We start from the raw sequence: 19585 nt of genomic DNA, 5'->3' as shown, positions 1-19585 counted from the left end.
TTCCTTTCTCCATTACTCTCTCTCCCTTTCCAACTATTTGTGGTGTCAAAAACTTTTATTTCCTAACTGAAAATGACACTAAAAAGGAGAGTTCAACAAAAAGAAATTACTCTGGCTTTGGTGGAAAGCAAATATACTCTGACAGCTTCATAAATATAAGGAACTACTTCTAGTGATGTAGAATACCCTATTTCTTGTGCTCACTGTCCTGCCTCCCCAGGAGGCAGGTGTGCCTTATAGTTGTCATGTGTGTCACTCTTACTGCTGATCTCTCAGATCTTTCACTGTGGGTAGCATTTAATGTTAATCACAACATCTCCCTCTCCATTAGAGTAATTGTTTGTCTCTCCCTCCCTCCCTCCTGTGGCTGTTTATTATGCCTACAGTCTTTCACATAATTGTAATGGGTTGTAAATGAGCATCTTCTCTCTTGGTAGCAATTATATGGGTAATTCTTTACTTTGTTTTCATCACACTTATGACCACATGATACTTTTGATTTAGGAAATCTTGCAAAAAAAAGAGAAAAAAAAAAAGTAAAAATATTTTTTTGATAGAACAAGTATATCAGATAATGTTTGGCCTTTGATGGTTGGTTCTGTCAAAGGAAGCAAGTTAGTCCTAGCCATGGATCCTTCCTTGGCTTATTTCATTCCTTTAGGAAAATTGTTTCAATTAAAGCCTATAAGAGCCTGTTTAAACTTCCTGTTTCATAACATTATTGGGATAGGGTTATATATGTATATTTTATTAAAAATATCATAGCTGGTTTATGAAAGAGACATTATTCACTAAGAAAAAAATCACTTCTTTGACATAATCACTAATTCAAATCCAACTAATTGAAAAGTCATAATTATAAAAAAAAGCCTTGGGACATGATTTTATGGCCATTCATTAAATACTTTATAAATGTCATATAAATTTGTCACATAGATGAGCCCATTAGTAAAAAGAAAAAAATCATCCCCTTAGCTTTAAGTGTTTTCTGGCTGGCCAGTTAACAAAAGTCAAGGCTAAAGAATAAAAGAAAGTGATCAAAACACTCAGCAGTAGAGAAGGAAAAAATTCCTACACCTACGTAAGTACAGTTCTGTCAGAGTTTGCCAACACTCATAGTAATGGAATTAATTGTAGACAGAACTATGTTGGAAAATAGGACCACAAATGAAGCAGAACTTTTGCTATAAAACATATTCTAATAATTAACTTTTTTGATTTTAACTAATCTGGCTAGAGACAAAGAGGGAAAGAAAGAACCAGTTTATAAGTAATTTACCCATTACATACTATATTATTTTAGAATAGGTTCTTGTTTTCAAACTTGGTTTCAGCCAGCTCTGACTTCCTTAGTGTCAAGAAGTTTAGCCAAATACCTTGGGATTTTCCTTTATATCATTTCTCAGTCCTCTCTATTGGTTTTCTCCAAAATCTGTCTCACTATGAGCTTCAGACTTGTAGCTCCTTTATATGAGTTGTTTATTGTTACATAAGAATGTTATGACGGCTTTATTCTTATTCTGTATATGAGAGTCCTGTGTCTCTGAAACTTCCCTCATCAAGATGTGCAGCTACCCTCGAAAGAAGAAACAGAACCCCTTATTCTAGAAGTACTAATCTGACCTAATAATTCACCTTCCCCGGGGAATTTGACAATACCTTGAACAAAATACTCGCCAAACAACAGAAAAACCCCTCTGCTTCACTCTAGTCATCTAAGCTTTTAAATGTTAAACACTTCTAGATTTTTGACTAAGCAAGTTGTCCCACAGTTAAGGATTTAATTCAGTCCTTTTTTCTTAACATTAAATATTTCCATTTCTATTTGTATTCATATGTGTATGCATTTCCTTTTTACTTAAACGCTTGCTTTATCCCTGACCTCTAAAGGCAATATTTCTTCCTTTTACGAAGTACAACTCACTTAGCTTTTCAGTGGCAAGGACTGATATCCCAAAATGTGTGACTGACAGCATAAATAGATGGTGGAACAGGAAATGTAGCCACTGTTGCAGTGTCTCTGAAGAAGTCAGTAGTATATAGATTGTCAATCCCACATCACATTGCTTGAAAGCAGATTTAAGTAAATAAAATCTCGGTTTGGTAATGTACAGTGCAAATATGAAGCTAAATTAGAATTTTAATCTGCATTTTAGCTGTATGTTCTCTCTTTAATTTATTTTCACTTGCAAGAGTCCATAAAAATATATAATTTAGTCTATTTCTCTGCTATGGAAATATTTGCATTGTAATCTCTCATATCCCTGTTATATCCTACAAAGTGACTAAAATGAGTTCAGGTTCACTGCCAAAGGCATCTATAAATGAAGATTTTAATTGAAAATTACATGAGATTATGAATAGATCTATAAGATAAGTAATTTAAGACCATAATTAGAAACAAAACAATAATGTAAATTCTGCTTGCCTCTATATTGCATTAAAAATACCAGTTTTTCCCCCTTGATCTTGAGAACTTTTTTTAAATGTTGAGTTGTGTTAAGAGACTTAATACTTCCAGAAGTGGTGCAGGAAGAAAAAAGAGAGGGACAGTGAAAGGAAATAAGTAACCATACCTCAAGTCTTCTTTACCAAAATCATATAACTTTTAAGGTTTTTGGAATGTCAGCATGATATTGTGTAGTATCTAATTTTACCCTTGTACAGGCGTAAAGTGTACTAAAACTGCATGTATTCAGTCAAAATTTGAAATAAAAATTATCCAAATCTGCTTTTGTGTTCAAAAATTAAATCAGAATGGCAATGGTTAGGAAGACCTGTAGGGTTGAGATGGAATGAAATCATGAATTTCAGTTTTAAATTCAGGAATTAGGTGCTCTGAGTTGCTCCTCATTGAGACATTAAAATGGAGAACTTCAAAATAGTGCTGACATGTTGGCCTCCTTAGGTCAACAAGAATTTTCTTTTTTATTCACATATAACAATATAAGTATATACAGTTATTTTTAGATGAAAAACTTACTTATTAATGACAGACACATAAAGCATTATCATGTACCATGATAAATTTTCCACATATTGATATCAATTATCTGCCTATGGAACTTGTTAAATAATTTGAAGTCATGCCTGAAAGAAGACTCAGTGCAATGTGTTCATATTACTATATATATTGGAACACACGGAGTTTTCTATAAAAATAGCTGTACAAAGTTATTAAAAATCAATGTGTATCAGATCTCTAATTCCTCATGAACTACAAAAATTGAGAACAAAATACAATAATTTCTGTAGATATCTTTGATTTTGTTTAAACTATTTTCGAGATTATTTTTTTAAAAATTCTCCTCCTATGAAGAAGGGAAAAAAACTTTACAACTTCATATGATTTTTTTGTTTACTCTTTGGCACAAATGTTTCCCTTTTGTCTTTGTTTCACATAATTTTATATAGAAAATAAGCAACTTGCCACAAGATAATCAGCCACATATTCAAAGGCTAAAAGAATTTGGTTTTTTCAGCCTTGAGAAGATGAGGTTTCAGGGTAACCTTATTGTGGCCTTCCAGAACCTAAAGGGTACCTGTGAGACAGATGGAGAAAGATTATTTACAGGAGCATAAAGGACAGGACAATGGGAATGGCTTTAACTGCAAGAGGTCAGCTTCAGATTAAATGTTAGAAAAAGTCTTTACTGTGAGGCTGGTGAGGCACTGGAACAGTTATGGCTGTGCCGTCCCTGAAAATGTTCAAGGACAGGTTGGATGGGGCCCTGAGCAGCCTGCTCTAGTGAAAGGTGTCCCTGGCCATGGCAGGGTTTGGGTCTCTTCCAACCCAAGCTGTTCTGTGATTCTACAACATTTAAGTCCAAGCCATAAAACAGCAAGCTTACAACACTGTAGTCCTGAGCAGATTAGATGCCATTATCTACAAATAACCTCCAGCAGAAGTCTACCGGATCTTCATTTCCATAAAGGAAATTGTGTAGCATATTAAAGTTCATAAGAAAGCTGCCACACAGTCTCAGATGATGCCTATCAGACTCTGTCATTCCATACATTTTGTGATCCAGTGAAGTTTGCAAACACCTATATTTTAAACATGCCTGAAAAATTTTATGAAACAGCGTAAAATAGGACTCCTTTAATGGAGATTCTCCATCCTCCTGCCCTATGCTCTATTCTAACAAGCCAATATGTTAACAATCTTGGCTCTGACAACTGTGCAAAACTACTTAATATTCTTTTCATGTGGAAGCTGTTGTCTGATCATTAGTCATGTTTAGTTGCACCTGCAATTATTTTTTCATATATTTAATATGCCAATTTTATTGCAGTGACTGCTCTCAGGAGGTTTATTATAATGATTACAGCAATGTTAATTGTTGCATTCATTTCAGGATTGCTTCAATGACAATGTGATCAATGGTGATATTGGGAAATGTCAAAGTTTCCACAAGTTTAGAAAGATTTCATTAGAATTTGCTACCTTTTTAAAACTTTGATTTAAAAACTTTGATTTCCAGAATTCAGACTCCATTTCTGTCAAGGCCTCCCCAAAATATCCTTTCATTAACATCCACTGATTTTTTTGCAGTGTAAAGCACTTCCAAAGCTTCACACATTGTACAGGTTCATAGGTGAGCACACATGTTCAAGGACATTGTCTACCCTTGTTCTTACCTTGACATCTCTACTTCTTTAGAAGTCTGCCACTTTTCCCCTTGCAGGTTCCTTTACAAAGAACTGATAACATCTGAGCATAGTCAGTGGCTGATATAGTAAAATAATTGATCACATTTGGAACTCAGACTTCTAGTGTTGAGAAAAAAAAAGATTGAAGGAAGAGTTGGCTGTGAGAAAGTATTAGCTTTATACTGATAGTTGAGTATTTCTTGTAACATCAGGACCTCAAAGGATTTTTTTTGTTATTTTTTACTGAAGAGGCCTCAAATTTCTTGCCAGCTGTGTAAGTCAACAGACTTACTTTTAAAGAAAGAATCACTCAGTCTAGATGATTGCTATGGTATGTAATAGATCTCTTAAAACTGGCATTTGAAAATGGAAACAGATATTCATGAACACTCTTGTTCCAGGCAGGCTGTGCAGAGCCATTGTTCTATAGCTGTCTATATTACTGTGCAATATAGATGTGTCAGTTCACTGAGGACCTCTCTGCAATTTGTCCTACTCTGAAACTCTAGAGTTTGATTTATGGGGGTTTTGTTGTGGCTGCCTGAATTTTATTTCAGCTTCTAACAGACAATCATTATGCTATGGAATGACAGTCACAAGGACTTAGGAATTTCCTGAAAATCCACTATCCATTGCCTCAGTTAAGGACTTTTTTTGGAATCTGTGACCAGAGCAGGTCAATATTAACAGCAGATTAATGTTCTTTCAGATTGGGCAGTTAGAATGGAATGTGTTGAGGATGATCTCCCACATTTTTAACTCTGACCAGAGAAAAGTAAAAGCCTTGAAAGAAATGAATTTGTTAAATTGGTAGCACAGACAGCTTTATTGCTAGTGCACAATGTAATAAAGGATAATTCTTAACAAAGTCTGTAGATAAAATGAAATTAATTATCCTAGTCATCTATTTAGGGAACCTGATGAGGATATTTCAGTGGACCTGATTTAGTTTCTCTTTGTTTAGGTTCTTCAAGGCACAGTTTGTCTGCTTAATTGACAAATTTCACTCAGTTTACCTCCATATGAGAACAGCATTCATTGGATTGATTTTACTTAACTCTCTTTCCCTGAAGTGGACTAAAGTCCCACAGATTCTTCATGTCCATTAGCTTTTTCTCTCAGGCTAGCAAATATCTATGTCCAGCAAACTGCCTTCTGCAGTTATGGACTATTTAAAACAAACTTGCATGGCAAAGTTTTGGAAGCAGTGGGGGCTGCAGGGGTGGTTTCCAGGAGAAAATGTTAGCAGTTTCCCTGTGTTCAGTGGAGGCAGCACCAAGGGGAACCTGTAACTGGCCAAGGCTGAGCCCAGCAGTGATGGTGGTAGTGCCTGTGGGAAAAGTATCTAAGAAGGGGAAAACATGCTGCACAACAGCAGCCAGGAGAGAGAAGGGGGAATATGTGAAGGAAACAGCTCTGCAAACACCAAGGTCAGTGAAGAAGGAGGTGGAAGAAGTGCCAGAGATGCCAGAGCAGAGATTCCTCTACAGCCTGTGGGGAAGAGCATGGTGAGGCAGCTCTGTCAGTGTGTCAGTGACCTTGAGCCTGGAAAGAATGAAGAGGTGAAAGGAAAGTGGTTTAAATTTGTTTTTACTTATTATTACCTTTTAATGATTTTTAGCAATAAAGCAGATTCTCTGAGGTGAGTCTGTTTTGCCCAATCATTGAGCGATCTCACTCTGTCCTTACCTCAGCCTCCAGCCTTTTGCTATGGTTTCTCTCCCCAGCCCAGTTTAGGAAGGGGAATAATAGAGTGGCTTAGCTCTACCTGGCATCCAGCCAAAGTCAGCCCAACACAATAAAAAATAATATTTTATCTTCCTTTTAAATACTAAAGTGCGTATTAGTTTAGAAAATGAAATTTTATTGGTAGTTTACCTGCTTTGTCCAGGGAGTTGGAACATAAAAGTCCACTAAGAATCAGGAGTGTTTGTTTTGTTTTTCCCTCCTAAATTTTTCTATGCTTAAAATCAGGTTGTATGAACTATTGCTTCTTAGATTTTGTAACAGATCAACTGTGTTGGGTGTCTTGGAGACAAAGACTAGAAGGAGGAGAAGGGGATAAGTTGGAAGAAAGAGAACTGGGTACAAATATGGATATGGTGGTTCAATGGTGGTTTGTATTTTGATTATGAAGATGCTCTTTTCTTCATATATTTGCACAGAAAACGCATGAAAATTCTCTAGGAGCTACGTGACAAGCTTATGGATATTTTTGGCCAAACCATTGTGTGAAATGTAAGGAAAGGTATCAAGAAAGTTACAGGCCACAAAAAAATGTCTCCAGGGTTCATTGTCCTTTTAGGGGTTTTCACAGCATACATTGAGTTCCCCAAGAAAGGAATGTGCTAATATTTCTTGCCAAAGGCAATTTTGAAAATTTTAATGGACTTTCAACATCTTTAAGTGCTTTTTTTTCCTTGTTGCTTGTATGGCTGAGGGTGTTTGTTTGTTTTTTATTGTATTAGGTTTTTGGGGTTTTTGTAATTTTGTTTTTTTTTTTCAAGTAAATGAAATTTAATTCAACATGAATATATACTGAGAGAGTTGTGTCTGACAAAAAAAAAAAGTTAATGTTATAGAGATCATCCAGAATGTGAAGTTACCTTAATTCTGTAACCTTTTGAGGAGTCCTTATTGTAAACTAATGTAACAATTTTAAGGGAAAGAAGAAAATGTCACCATATTTTATGCTGACTGTACACCTGTGTCCCTTCCCCTAAAGGCTTTCTGCAAACATGTTTTGAATTTAGGCTGTGAAATAAAAAAGCTCCCCTGTTATCTCTTTTCTAAACTTCAGAATAGACCTTGACAGCTGACACAGAAGTATTTCTAGCTCTAAAATACTGATGATTTAATATACACAAATATGTGATGTAATTTGAACCTTACACTTTGTCAAAATTTATCTGATTGACAATTTTCTGAATACATTCAGACACATTTCTTCCATGCAAATTCCCTAACTGAAGCCAGAAATTAGTTCTCTCAGAGAAAAGCTAAAACTGGATATTTATAATACAGCTTTATTGAAATTCCATGCTAGTGTCAAGAAATTATTATTACAAACCTAGGATAGGAGGCTCCCTTGGTAGTTCAGTTTGTATCAAACACAAACAAGTCTTTTCCTTCTTGTCTTGGAAAAGCTGGCTGGCTGCTGTTTAGGCTTTTGTATGAACTCACATGTCAGAGTGCACTCTTAGTCTGAGTAGAAATTCACCCAGCACAAGTAGAACAAATGTCTTCTGGAAGCTACTACACAGTAACATGATGTACTCAGTTTCCTTTTAAGCTAAGCATTGGATATGGGTTGTACAGAAGCATAGTATGAAGAGGAAGAGTAGTAGAAGTCTAATTATTTACAAGCATCTGCTTTTCTAAAATAAAGCATCTTGACCCTTTTCTGCAGTTTGCTGCTCCTCTCCTATTTTTCTGATTTCTTGTCTTCATAAGAGAAAATATCAGAAATACTATAATCTTAGCACTGTAACTGAACAGTAACTATATCTGAGCAGTTAATCTAGCCAATCCAGCAAGTAAACAGTTAAGGAGGTTAACTATTTTTAACAATAACTCTAGTATAATTCTTATTTCTTTCTCATCATTGAAAGAGTGAAACTACTCTTAATTGCAAGTCAGTGACGCTATGTTTAATTGTTCAGTTCCACCCCCCCCCCATCCTCTGGAAGAATGATTAATTTATTGTTGACTTCACAGGTGCTTTTAGCAGGGAAATGTATCTCATTTGCCAGTTCTCTGAGGACTTTGATGCAATGACAGTCAGCTGTCAAACCCAGCCTCTAAGGTGAGAGAGAAGTTACTGTTGCCTTCAGGCTCAGCTTCATTTACTATGAAATTTGTGATGGTGGAGGTTGGAAGAAAGCATTAGATTTATTTTTTATTAACTCAGTAACTACTTTACATTTCTGTATTTCATATTGTAATTGAACTTTTTATTTGAGCTTCTCAGGAAGCAGCAGTTCTAACATTCTGATCAAGTGCTGTATAAATACTTGATCTTAAATTAATATATACAGGTAGAGGATGTCATGGTATGTATAGAAGTCTTCTTGGTCTCCTTGTTGGCTTGCTTAGGGAATGAATGAACTGCAGTCCTGGAACCTTGAAGTGAGTATGTCTAGAGCTCCTGGGAAAAGAGCTCTAGACATATAAAATGTAGACAGCTATCATCTCTCCTTGGACTTGTATCCCTGGCTAACGGAATGTAGGTTTAAAACATGTTCAACTTTCTGTAGTTCATTAGGAAAATGAAAGAAGACATGAAAGTTCTATAGATATTAATTTATTTGGATAATCTTATTAAGTTTAGAAAGCAAAGAATTTGAAGAAATACTTTAGAAAAACTCTGACTGACCAGAGCCCTGCAGATGAAAGCTCTTAAATCATAAATGTGTACTGTACAGGACATATAGTTCCATAAAATATCCAGGAGGTGTAAATGCATCCCTTGATAAAATATAACAGTTTTCAACATAAAATAGACTTCAGAGTTAAGTATTCGCAATAGTGTTAATTATTTTTAAAGTTACTTAATTTAGATTAATATCCAGTATTTCATATGAAGCCCAGTAAGTGGCAAAGAAAATGGACAACATCTGGAATAGAAAATGAAATTATAATCAGAAATATCAAGGATCACTTGCATAAAACTGGGACAAGGCCATGTACTCAATTATTAATTGTTTCTATCAGTCACAATCTTGTCTGGCTCTTAGCTGTTGTCTTCTGTGGTTTTTTCTTCCTACAGAACCCTTTATGATATAAAATCTATTGTCAGCATTTTATTTTATCACTGAGTTCCCTTGCCATCTCTCATTGCTAGGTCCTCACAAGAAGATACCTGAAATTGTGAAGAATCCCATTTCATTTCTGGCCTGTAAAATAATCTTTATAAGAAATTCAGTCTTCTTGCTCCTCATGGCTGTTTACTGTCTTTTCAAAATCAATTTGCTTATCATACCAGGTAGCTGAGAAGCATATGCAAATGTGACCAAATTGCTACAGAGGACATGCAGAAGTAATTTTGTGTATGTGCCTTTTGAGTTTATATAGCAAATATTTTGATGGGTAATAAATTACTTTGCAAAGAGCTTTAAGAAAAAGCCAGCAGAAATGCAATATACTGTCACTGTTCAGCCATTCTTTTGTGTTGATATTAGCAAAGAACAGGAAAGAAATGCTCAGATCACACCCGATCTTTGTAATTGTGACTGTATTGCTCAGTATTTCTTGCTTAAGAAATATCTGTTTCTTATAAACAGTGACACAGCCCATACTGTATCTTCAGCTGTGCTTGATAAGAACTTCTTGTCTCTGCTTGAATAATTACTAATTTATAAAAAAGAAAAGCTAAAACTCAGGAGTTTTGGATACTTTCACAGTAAAGCACTGTGATGTGCCCTCATTTCAAGTAAAACACCTCAGTAAGAGTCTACATGCTGCCAAATATGTTTCCTTCTTTTAGTTTCCTTAGCAGTAAGAATGAGTGTTAATTGTTCGTAATTTGATTTTTGATGGGTCCTTACCTAATTAACACTTAAAGAGCTTTTATAAACATAAAAAGATGTCCTTATGCAGAGGCAGAAGATGACTCATTGCCATTTTTACATATCAGTACAAAGGCTTTGTAATAACAAAAAAATACATTTTCATATTCTTGTCTGACCTATCAGACATTGTGATTTGAAAGCTTCATTCTTGCAAAGTGACATAATCTTAATGTAAGATATGTGGTTCTATTGTGCTGACTACTAATTAATCTTTATAATTATAATATCTTTCAACAATAATCATGATGATAAGCTGCATAATAACAGTTGAAAGGAAAGAAGTACCTTCATCTGCACTTGAGATTGAAATGCTCTCACTTGATGGGCACTGGTGAAAGAGAAATATCAATTTACAATAATGGACTTATTCTTATGAAGAGTGAAGTGTGACTTCACCACATCTTTTTTCTTGTTCTCCATCCAGCTTTTTTCAGTGAAAACACTAATGCCTTATTACGACAAATCAGCTGGAGAAATTCTTTTAAATTAAATCCTTGACATATACTACATGACACTATTACTTTTCTTTCTGGAGAAAGAATAAGAAAAAAACAATTCAGCATGCCAGTACAAGGACAATAAAAATGTCAGTAAAAAGGCAGTATTAATGGTCATTCACAGATCCATTTAAAATAGCCATCTTTTTTGTATCAACTACTGTGTAAGCCTATAAGACATCAGACTTTCTTAAGTGAATAGGTATTTTTTCTTTTGCTGATTGCAAGTCTATTAATGTGGGTGTTCCTGTCTATCTTTGGCAGATAGATCTGTCTCCATCTGTCCTAATTATATTTAGTAATTTTCATGTTTTTAAGCATGTGTTATATTTGACTAGATTAGGACTTATTCCTTACCTGAGAAACATAATGAATGCAGGTTTTGGCTGTTTAAGTCTTGCTGTATATTGCAGCTGAAGTAAATATATGGAAAATTTTCTAGCGATATGCACAGTAACATAGTAACGAAAGTGTGATATCTTTCCACTGTTGTTACAGGAAGATTAGGCACAGAAAAGGATTTGATACAATGTTTTATGATGCTTTAGACTTTTTTGAGTGGGGAAATTAAGTATATTTTGACTGATGGAACTGAGGCTGTTATATTTCATATAACTAAACAGGTAATATAGATAATATATGAGAAATTATACTTTTAAAGATGCATAAATCCCTATACTGTTTATAAGGAATTGGTAAACTTGTGTGTATATATTTATATGCATATATATATATATATATGCATGGATGTTATCATGATCTTTCCTTTGCTTTCTCCAGCCCTTAACTAATATCTGTAGCAGCTGAAAATTTCTTTACAGATTGCATTTAATATTCAGAGTTGTAAATGCTACTCAAGTTGGAACCACAGGTTAGGATGAATTACAAATTCTGTAAAAGCACTAGATTTTCTGTTGTTCTGTGTTATCTTATACATAAGGCTGCTAAAAAATGCCAGCATTTTTCTTCTCACTCATTTCAAAAGTAGTTAAAGTTCTTAGCATGAGTCGTGTAACTATTGATGTTTCTCTCTATGTTTAAATGATATTTTAGTGGTGTCAGGCACTAATGCACTTCACCCAAGGAAGTGAGAAGAGGGAAGGAGATAGACTTATGTAAACTGGAAAACAGTCATTCCATTACCCCAGGGTGCTCAGGGAAAAAAAAAGAATTAGACCTTCAGCACAGTGTACAAAGCAAAATGCTCCACAAGTGTTGTCATTTTGCAGAAATTATCCAGCTTTGCAAAGAGAAGTTTTCATGCTGCCTTCTGGCTTAATATTGTACACAGAGACTTAAGAATACATTAGCAAGCAGTTGCATAAACCAGGGCCTAAAAGTCTTTCATTTGTGGTTATTTATATAATCACAAATTTGAAGTCTTTAACTCCTAGGGAATGAAATGGACTAAAGAGGCTGAAAGGTAAAACACTAGATTTCAAAACACTATTAAAAAAAAGATGCTTTTATTAATTACTGGAAGTGAAAACTCCTTTGAATTTAAAACTCTAGTGTTTCATGTTGCCTTTTTTTCTGTTGAACAAGGTTAGTATCAGACATAAAAAGAAAAAGCAAGAATGATTTCTATTAATACCTTAATTTAAAAAAATGTTATCATATGACTGGTTCTATTCACAGTTTGATAAAAAATTTTGGAGGTCATAGTGTAAATATTTTTTTGTTTCTTACAATTTCAGGATATTTTTAGAAAATTCTGTATTTGGTGTTTTTTCTATGGGTAATGATTTAACTATAAAATCCACAAGTGTATATTCTATTTAAAACTGAAAAGATAATTAACTCTGATGGGAAAATGAATATATATTTCAGTTATCCTTAAGCATCTGAATCTCATTGTGTTTCCTATTGTGACGTTTTCTTTTTGTTCCCAATTTTAAGCTACACTTATCTTTTATATGAAGGAGAGAGTTAAACTGATATGGGAAGGAGCTTCATCTATGTCATATTTTTATACTCAGATGCTGAAAAATACAATATAATGCTTTTAGGTATCATTCCTGGCCAAGGAGCATGCATTTCAATCGTAGTGGAGTTTGCCATTTATTTCACGACTTCATCCTATTTTGGAAAATGGTTGCTTTTCAAAACACATATAAGACAAATGTCAACAATTTTGCTATCACAACAGTTTAACATGTGTTCCTAATTAATTCTTAAGCAGATAATCAGTTACAAGTATGTTGTGAAACCAGATGGCCTAAGATTTCCAGGATATCTGGCAGTAAAGAAAGCTTCATTATAAATCCTGTGTTGAATCCAGGCCTGCTCATGGGCATGCAGTGTGTGTTCTAATTGAAGGTGAACCAAATAACTTGGAAACATGAAAATGGAGAAAAACAGGATTCATTTTTCAAAGCTTTTATTCTCAAGTAGGTTGCTCTTCACTTTTTCCCTTAGGTAAAGTATGAAATGAGGGTTTTATATGTAAGGCTTTTATTCTATGCCAAAACTTTTTTACAAGTGTTTTTCAAGAATGCTAAACACATCCTCAATAATAATACTTTTCCAGATAATCTGCAAATATACCTAAAGATAGTATTTCTGCCTTTAAAAGTTAAGAAGCTGTACCCACCTGGTAAATCAAAGCACAATACAACTGGCAGCAAAATAATTATATCAATTTACTATAAATGAATATAAACATCTCTTTGTTACTGGCTGGAAGAGAATGGAATGGGCAAGAAATATACTTTTTTAATATATTTCCTTTTCTCTTTTATTATTAAAATACATCTGCATATGGAGAAAAAAATATCTTCAGATTTTATGGGAATTGGTGACAAAAAATGAGCAGTGACTAAGAAAAACTTGTGAGAAATAGCTAAATAAAAGTGAAGCACGTTTTGCTCCGGAGCAACGTAGAACAAGTCTGAATGAATTCTTACTCTGCTTAACCAAAATGAGAGGTGGAGCCATTGCTGATTTAGCATTTGAAACAATTTATGTCATACTGTCTCTAACTTAAAATTCTGATTTAATATAGCCTCTATAAATTTACTTCAGTTTATAGCAGTCAGATAACGAAAAATGCAGCAATATTAAACAGTTTTTAGTTTATGGTTAAAGTCTCTCTTCATGAGGTTTATTGGAAGCAGCGGTCTTTACTGGCAGCTGTTTTGGAGAGCAAATGAATGAGAAAAAGATGAAGTGAATTTACTGTAAAATATAAATGGAGCTGCTGTTGAACAAATACATTATATTATTGTTACTTTTACAGTTCAATTAACTTCAATCCATTTATTATTTAAACAAAATTACCTGTTTGTAGCTGGTGAATTACATAATTTGAACATTAAGCATTACTAATATTCTATCAGTCACAGAAGACTTAAAGTAGAATTAAAATAGAAACCTAGCTGTTCAAGAATGAGAACTGTAATATAAGTTGTCTTTTACCTTACACAAAGTTTTCAGTACTCATGTTATGGTAAGAAAATGCAAATTTATGCACTAACAACTTGGTACCTCTAACAGGGTGAGCAATATGCCTAATACTTATTGAAATGGCAGGAGTGTAGATTCTTACAACTTGACTACATGGACCTCAAACACTGCATTTAAAGAAAAACACTCAAATTATTTGTTTTGATGCTAGTTTTGCACCAGATAAAAATAAGAAGGGTAATAGTATTTATGGAAATTTCTTCCTCATGATTATTGAGTTGGATTTAATCTCACAAATGTTGATGTTATAGTTCAAAAAGAAAATCTGGATCTGGGAGCAGGTCTGTGTGTAACTTGGAATTTGCAATAGCTGAGGAGCTTTGAAGTCTTTCATTTCCTAAATGAATGTTTTAACTGCAGAACTGTCCCATATGGAGATAACTGTCCTAGAGGCCTGAATACTGACATAACAAAAATGATACAGCCCGAAAGCCAACCACATCCTGGTCTGCATCAAAAGAAGTGAGGCCAGCAGGTCAAGGGAGCTGATTCTCTCCCTCTACCCCTCTCATGAGACCCCACCTGGAGTGCTGTGTCCAGCTCTGGGGCTCCCAACACAAGAAGGATGTGGACCTACTGGAGCGACTGCAGAGGAGGCCATGAAGATGATCTCAGGGCTGGAGAACCTCTCCTGTGAGCATGAGCTGAGAGAGCTGCGTGGGGTGGTTCAACCTGGAGAAGAGGAAGCTCTGGAAAAACCTCATTGTGGCCTTCAAATCTTTAAGGGGGGCCTAGAAGTTTGCCAGAGAGTGACTTTTTACAATGGCATGTCAGGGTGAGGGAGAATGGCTTCAAGCTGAAGAGGGGCAAGTCTACTTTAGACGTTAGGAAGAAATTCTTTACAGTGAGGGTGGTGAGGCACTGGAACAGGTTGCCCAGAGAAGTTGTAGATGTCCCATTCCTGGAAGCAAATTAGAACAGTGCTTGAGGAGTTCAGACATCTGGTTTAGGCATCTGACTCCAGGACCAGTCACCATCTGAGCAGACAGTTACCAAGTTCTAAAATGCACTAAGTCTGTGTGTAGCAGCAATGAAGAACAAAATGACATCTGAAGAAATCTGTTTGTTCAGAAGGAACACTAAGAGTTCTCATGCTTCCAAAACTGAAAATGTCTACAGATGCAAAAAGGGACTGTCTCCTTCCTCAGTGCTTCTCTATGTAATATCTGGTTTTCAATGAAAACAAGTTAGTGTATTCCTAATATTTGTGCTCTTTGTAGGAGCATCACAATTTTGTTACATTAAATAAATGTTCAGTATGATGGTAGAAAGATCACTACTTCTCAAGACATGGGTGAAGACCCCTTTTTACTCTGTGTTTAATGCAAAGATAGGGTTCTGATTTCAGAAATATAGTCTCTGCAGTGTTTGAGCATCTCAAAATTTGACAGTGAAAATGCTTAGCTATTCATAAGTGGGGCAAACCAATTAATTTATCTGCCTGATTTCTGACACTGGCCAATGACAGATATTTCAGAGAAAAGCATAAATTGGAATATGTAAAATACCTTCAGTAGTTGAATTTAAAAAAATTGTACCGTTTAAGTTTAAACAAAAAGAGGAACATTTAGCTACCTGTCTTTTCGCCACCTTACCTTTTGCCTGTTTATATTCTGATGCCTCAGTATATACTCCAAATGAAGATTTACCTTCATTACTTTATTAATTTTTTACTCAGGATACCTGAATAATGTCTTACATTGTTGGCTACAGATATATTTTTATTTATGATTTTTACAAGCTGCTACAGCTTTTCACACTAGTGAAGCTCAAGCACTACCGTGGCAATAAATGCACCACCCTTCTGGAAAGCTGCCACTGCAGTGCATTTGTGTCGCTTCAGTTCTGACAAAGATTTACAAGTACTTGACCTTTTCAGCTGAGAAAAAAATCTTCCATTTCTGAATGCTTTTGCACTTATGCTAATTTCAAATCCTGTTTTTTAACAGACTATGAAATTACATGACAGAAACTAATGACATTAGCAACATTGGGTTTGTACCTAGATCCCAACTAACTGTATAAATAGAGTATGATATATGAAAAAGAAAGTCAGAAATGAGCATGAACTTGTGCTTTCTGGACAAATATTAACAAAAGGAACTCTGAGTAACTGTGACTGGAAATTATGCTCTGAATAAGTTTGAGAAATTTGTTACTTTTTTGGTAATGAATATACAAAACAGCCTTCATGATTGCAAATGCTTATATTTGATACATAAATATTCTCTGAAGGGCTTGGATATGCAATTGTGGTTTTTTGTGAAAATTTATACAATATTTGGTCTAGTGATTGTCTGGGTTTTTTTGGCATGAGTGTGCAGACATCTCGGAGAGTGTATACTTATTCTCCTTCTTCTAGATTTGCTTAAAGGCAGAGTTATTAACAACAAAATGATTGCAGAGTTACTTTGTCCCAACTATGAACAAGAAATTCACATAATTTCAGAAGGAAACTTTAGTCTTTGGGATCTCTGGAGCTGTAGAAAGCATATGGGAGGTAAAATGCATATCCACAATTAAAGTCAACACTGAACACAGCCTCTGGATTTCTAGCAGTTTTACTCAGAGGAACAAGCAGAAGGGGTGCTGAGGAAAAATGCTGGAGGCCCTCAAATTGTTTCTGCTGCAGCCACTGTTATCATCCACAAAGAGGAGCTGGAGACCCATGACAGTGGGGTGTATAAGGTGGTGTCTGCTGCAAGGTGCCCAAAGAAAAATGAGGAATGGTATTGTAGTATTGCATTTTCTGCAGCTCCTCCTGTAACTGCAGTAGTGTTAATATCACATTATCCAAGTACAGATTAGCTTCCCATCCAGACGGCATAAAGCCTTTCAAGGAATTCTGAGCTGGCTGCATTGGCCAGAAGCCCACTCACAGTGGAAACCCAGCTGAAGGAGTGTTGACAGGAGTATGATGGTTTAGAAACATTACAGCATGGATATACGTCAAATCTGCAGTACAAAATAGAGTGTTTCACATAGTAGCCCTGTCTTCCATGACACCTAAATCAGCTCCTCAAACCCCAAGGGTGGATGTAATTGTCCTTCTGTCTCTGAACTGGGCTCTGAATTTCTTACATGAAGTAAAAATAGTACTATTAGAAATCTTTTAGTAAAGAGAGAGATCCTTTTTCCATAGGTGAATAGATTTTTCCTATTCTCTTTTCCTGACTAAAGAGGGAAGAAAAAAATCTCTTGCCTCATATGAGAACTAATAAAATGATATCAGCCTTGTAACTTCTTAGCTGGATCTTCTGATTTTCATCCTGCTTTCATACTCTGTTTGTGTGGCTCTGTCGTAACCCCAAAACAGATTTTTGATGAGTAGAAGAGCGGATTTCCATTGGTAAGAATACTGTTTTTCCCTTTCAAAATAATCCCTTTTCTATCTAATAAAAATTCATGTTATATTGTTGTTCATATTATGAAGATTTTATCTCCAATAACATCAGTTTCTAAATGGCCAGAGAGCACAAGTTTTGGAAAAAGCTGTCAGGCTCCCTTATTTCTTTTCATTTCAGTGTCATTGTTATTCCAAGCCTTTTTGCTTGGTTAGCACACTGAATATGAGCATGTGCTTCTAAGCACATTCGCACAGATTCACAGGTAAATAATAGTAATATATTACTCTTTAGTGGTAATTATGTAGTTCAAGAACTAAAATTGTTTACTCAATATTATATTAATAATAAACTTTAAAAAACTTGCTGAGTATGAAACATGAGACCTTTTCAGTAAAATCTACAAGTAGGCTGAGCATTATTTGCTTTTCTGCGGTGTTAAGAACTACAAGCTTTTAAGCTTGTAAAGAACTTGTAAATAGCAGTGAGTGATTCTATCTAAAAATGTGAGGAAAACAACATTTAAAATAAATTATAAATTATAAAATTCAGAAAAATTGCAGAAGTTCTTGGAAACATCTGTTTGGATATTTTTGGTATCATTTTGTTACCTGGTTCTTCGAAAGAAAGTCATAAATTGGAGGCCATATATTTGCTTACATGTAATATATATGAAATAATTACATATGAAGTTAGCTTCATCTGAGTGAAAAAGAAGAATTCTCCAAAATTTCCTGAAATGCATGGCAAATGATTCACACCAGGATCTTTGTAAATAACAGGCTCATTTCCTACTACCTCCAAACCAGATTATTTTATTTTTGGGACATATCGTTCACTACTTGTCATTCCTACTTACCTTATCTGTGAGTTACTACCAGTTGCTTAATCTTTGCATTCTGCTACAGTTGTGTGAGAGTTTGTTTTGAATGAATTCTCTCACTGCAGCAATAAGTATCCTGTGTTCTCTTTTTTCTTTTTTTTCTAAGAGTCTTAAGTTCTTTGGAGGTAATTTTATCTCAGGCAGGTGCTTCACTCAAAAGGAGGGGTTGTTTCTTTCATAAAGATTCCAAATGTTTAAGAAAATCTGCAGCATCAATGCAATAGCTACAGAGGAAAAAGAAAGAAGAGGGGCAAAAAACTGAAGGCAGAATAGAGGAGGAAGGAGACAACTGCAACTATGACTGAAGGGAAATGATAAGGAGAGGTTAAAATGGAAGATTAAGAGGAAGACAGGACAGGGGAATGAAAAGGGAAGAATCTCTTACTTTCTAAAAATTCCTACATCACCTTTGTTTGACTTTAGAAATATAAAGCTATTAAAAATTTTTGAAATTCAGGTGGTATACACTTGAGAAATAAACATACTGCCATTTTAAATGTTGTAAAGAAGCTTAGCTTGGGCAATTCTACCTGGATTTTTACCTATCTAAAACACATACAACATGAAGACCAATTTACAAACCTACCTTGCCTGTCTTAGAGTTCAATATGCCATAAAACTGATAGATTTTAGATGCCAATATTTTATCATATTGGCTTAAAAAATATTAAGCTAAAATTTCATAGTCTGGAGTTTCTTGAAGAAATCATATGAGTTGCAACATGAGTTGGTCTCTAAAGGGGCAACACCCATTTGAAGAAGATGAAACAGACAATCACTTGCAAGATAAAACCTGCAGAAGGCAGAACCTATGAAAAAGGTTCAGACTGGTCTCAGTTCATGGAACGTTTTCAAAAAAACACCAAGGATACAGAGTGGAACTTGGGGAAGAAAGAGTAGAGAACTTTGGTTTTAACTACCCTCTTTGAAGATGAGTTGAATGAGCCATCTCAGTCACAGGCTGGAAATATCAGACTGTGGGTTTCAGTCTGTTGGAAGCAAAACCACCTTTTTTCCAAGGCTCAATTAGGATGTTGGATTTAAGTAAGATTTTTAATTGTTAATAGAGTACCTGGTAATTAAATATACACATAAATAAACTCATGCCTAACATTTTTAAATCAGCTTGGTGTTTTAGTCTCCAAATACTCCCATCACAGCATCTTCCAGTCC

General features: G+C 34.9%; 1 long non-coding RNA gene across 4 annotated transcripts in view; it reads left to right on the top strand.

Annotated features, from left to right (window-relative positions):
* Window positions 1-19585, top strand: part of LOC135303313 (uncharacterized) — a 34228-nt gene that overhangs the window by 14255 nt on the left and 388 nt on the right. For 2 of the 4 annotated variants that reach the window (XR_010364775.1, XR_010364772.1), the window contains 2 exons: window positions 8371-8458; window positions 9497-11131. This is a non-coding gene — a long non-coding RNA (uncharacterized LOC135303313). Of the gene's footprint in view, window positions 1-8370; window positions 8459-9496; window positions 11132-14545; window positions 19560-19585 lie in introns of those variants that run through there. The other 2 variants (XR_010364774.1, XR_010364773.1) reach the window with 2 other exon arrangements.

This window comes from Passer domesticus, chromosome 6, assembly GCF_036417665.1.
Source record: "Passer domesticus isolate bPasDom1 chromosome 6, bPasDom1.hap1, whole genome shotgun sequence".
Lineage (NCBI taxonomy): Eukaryota > Metazoa > Chordata > Aves > Passeriformes > Passeridae > Passer > Passer domesticus.
This window is presented reverse-complemented; position numbering and strand designations above follow the sequence as displayed.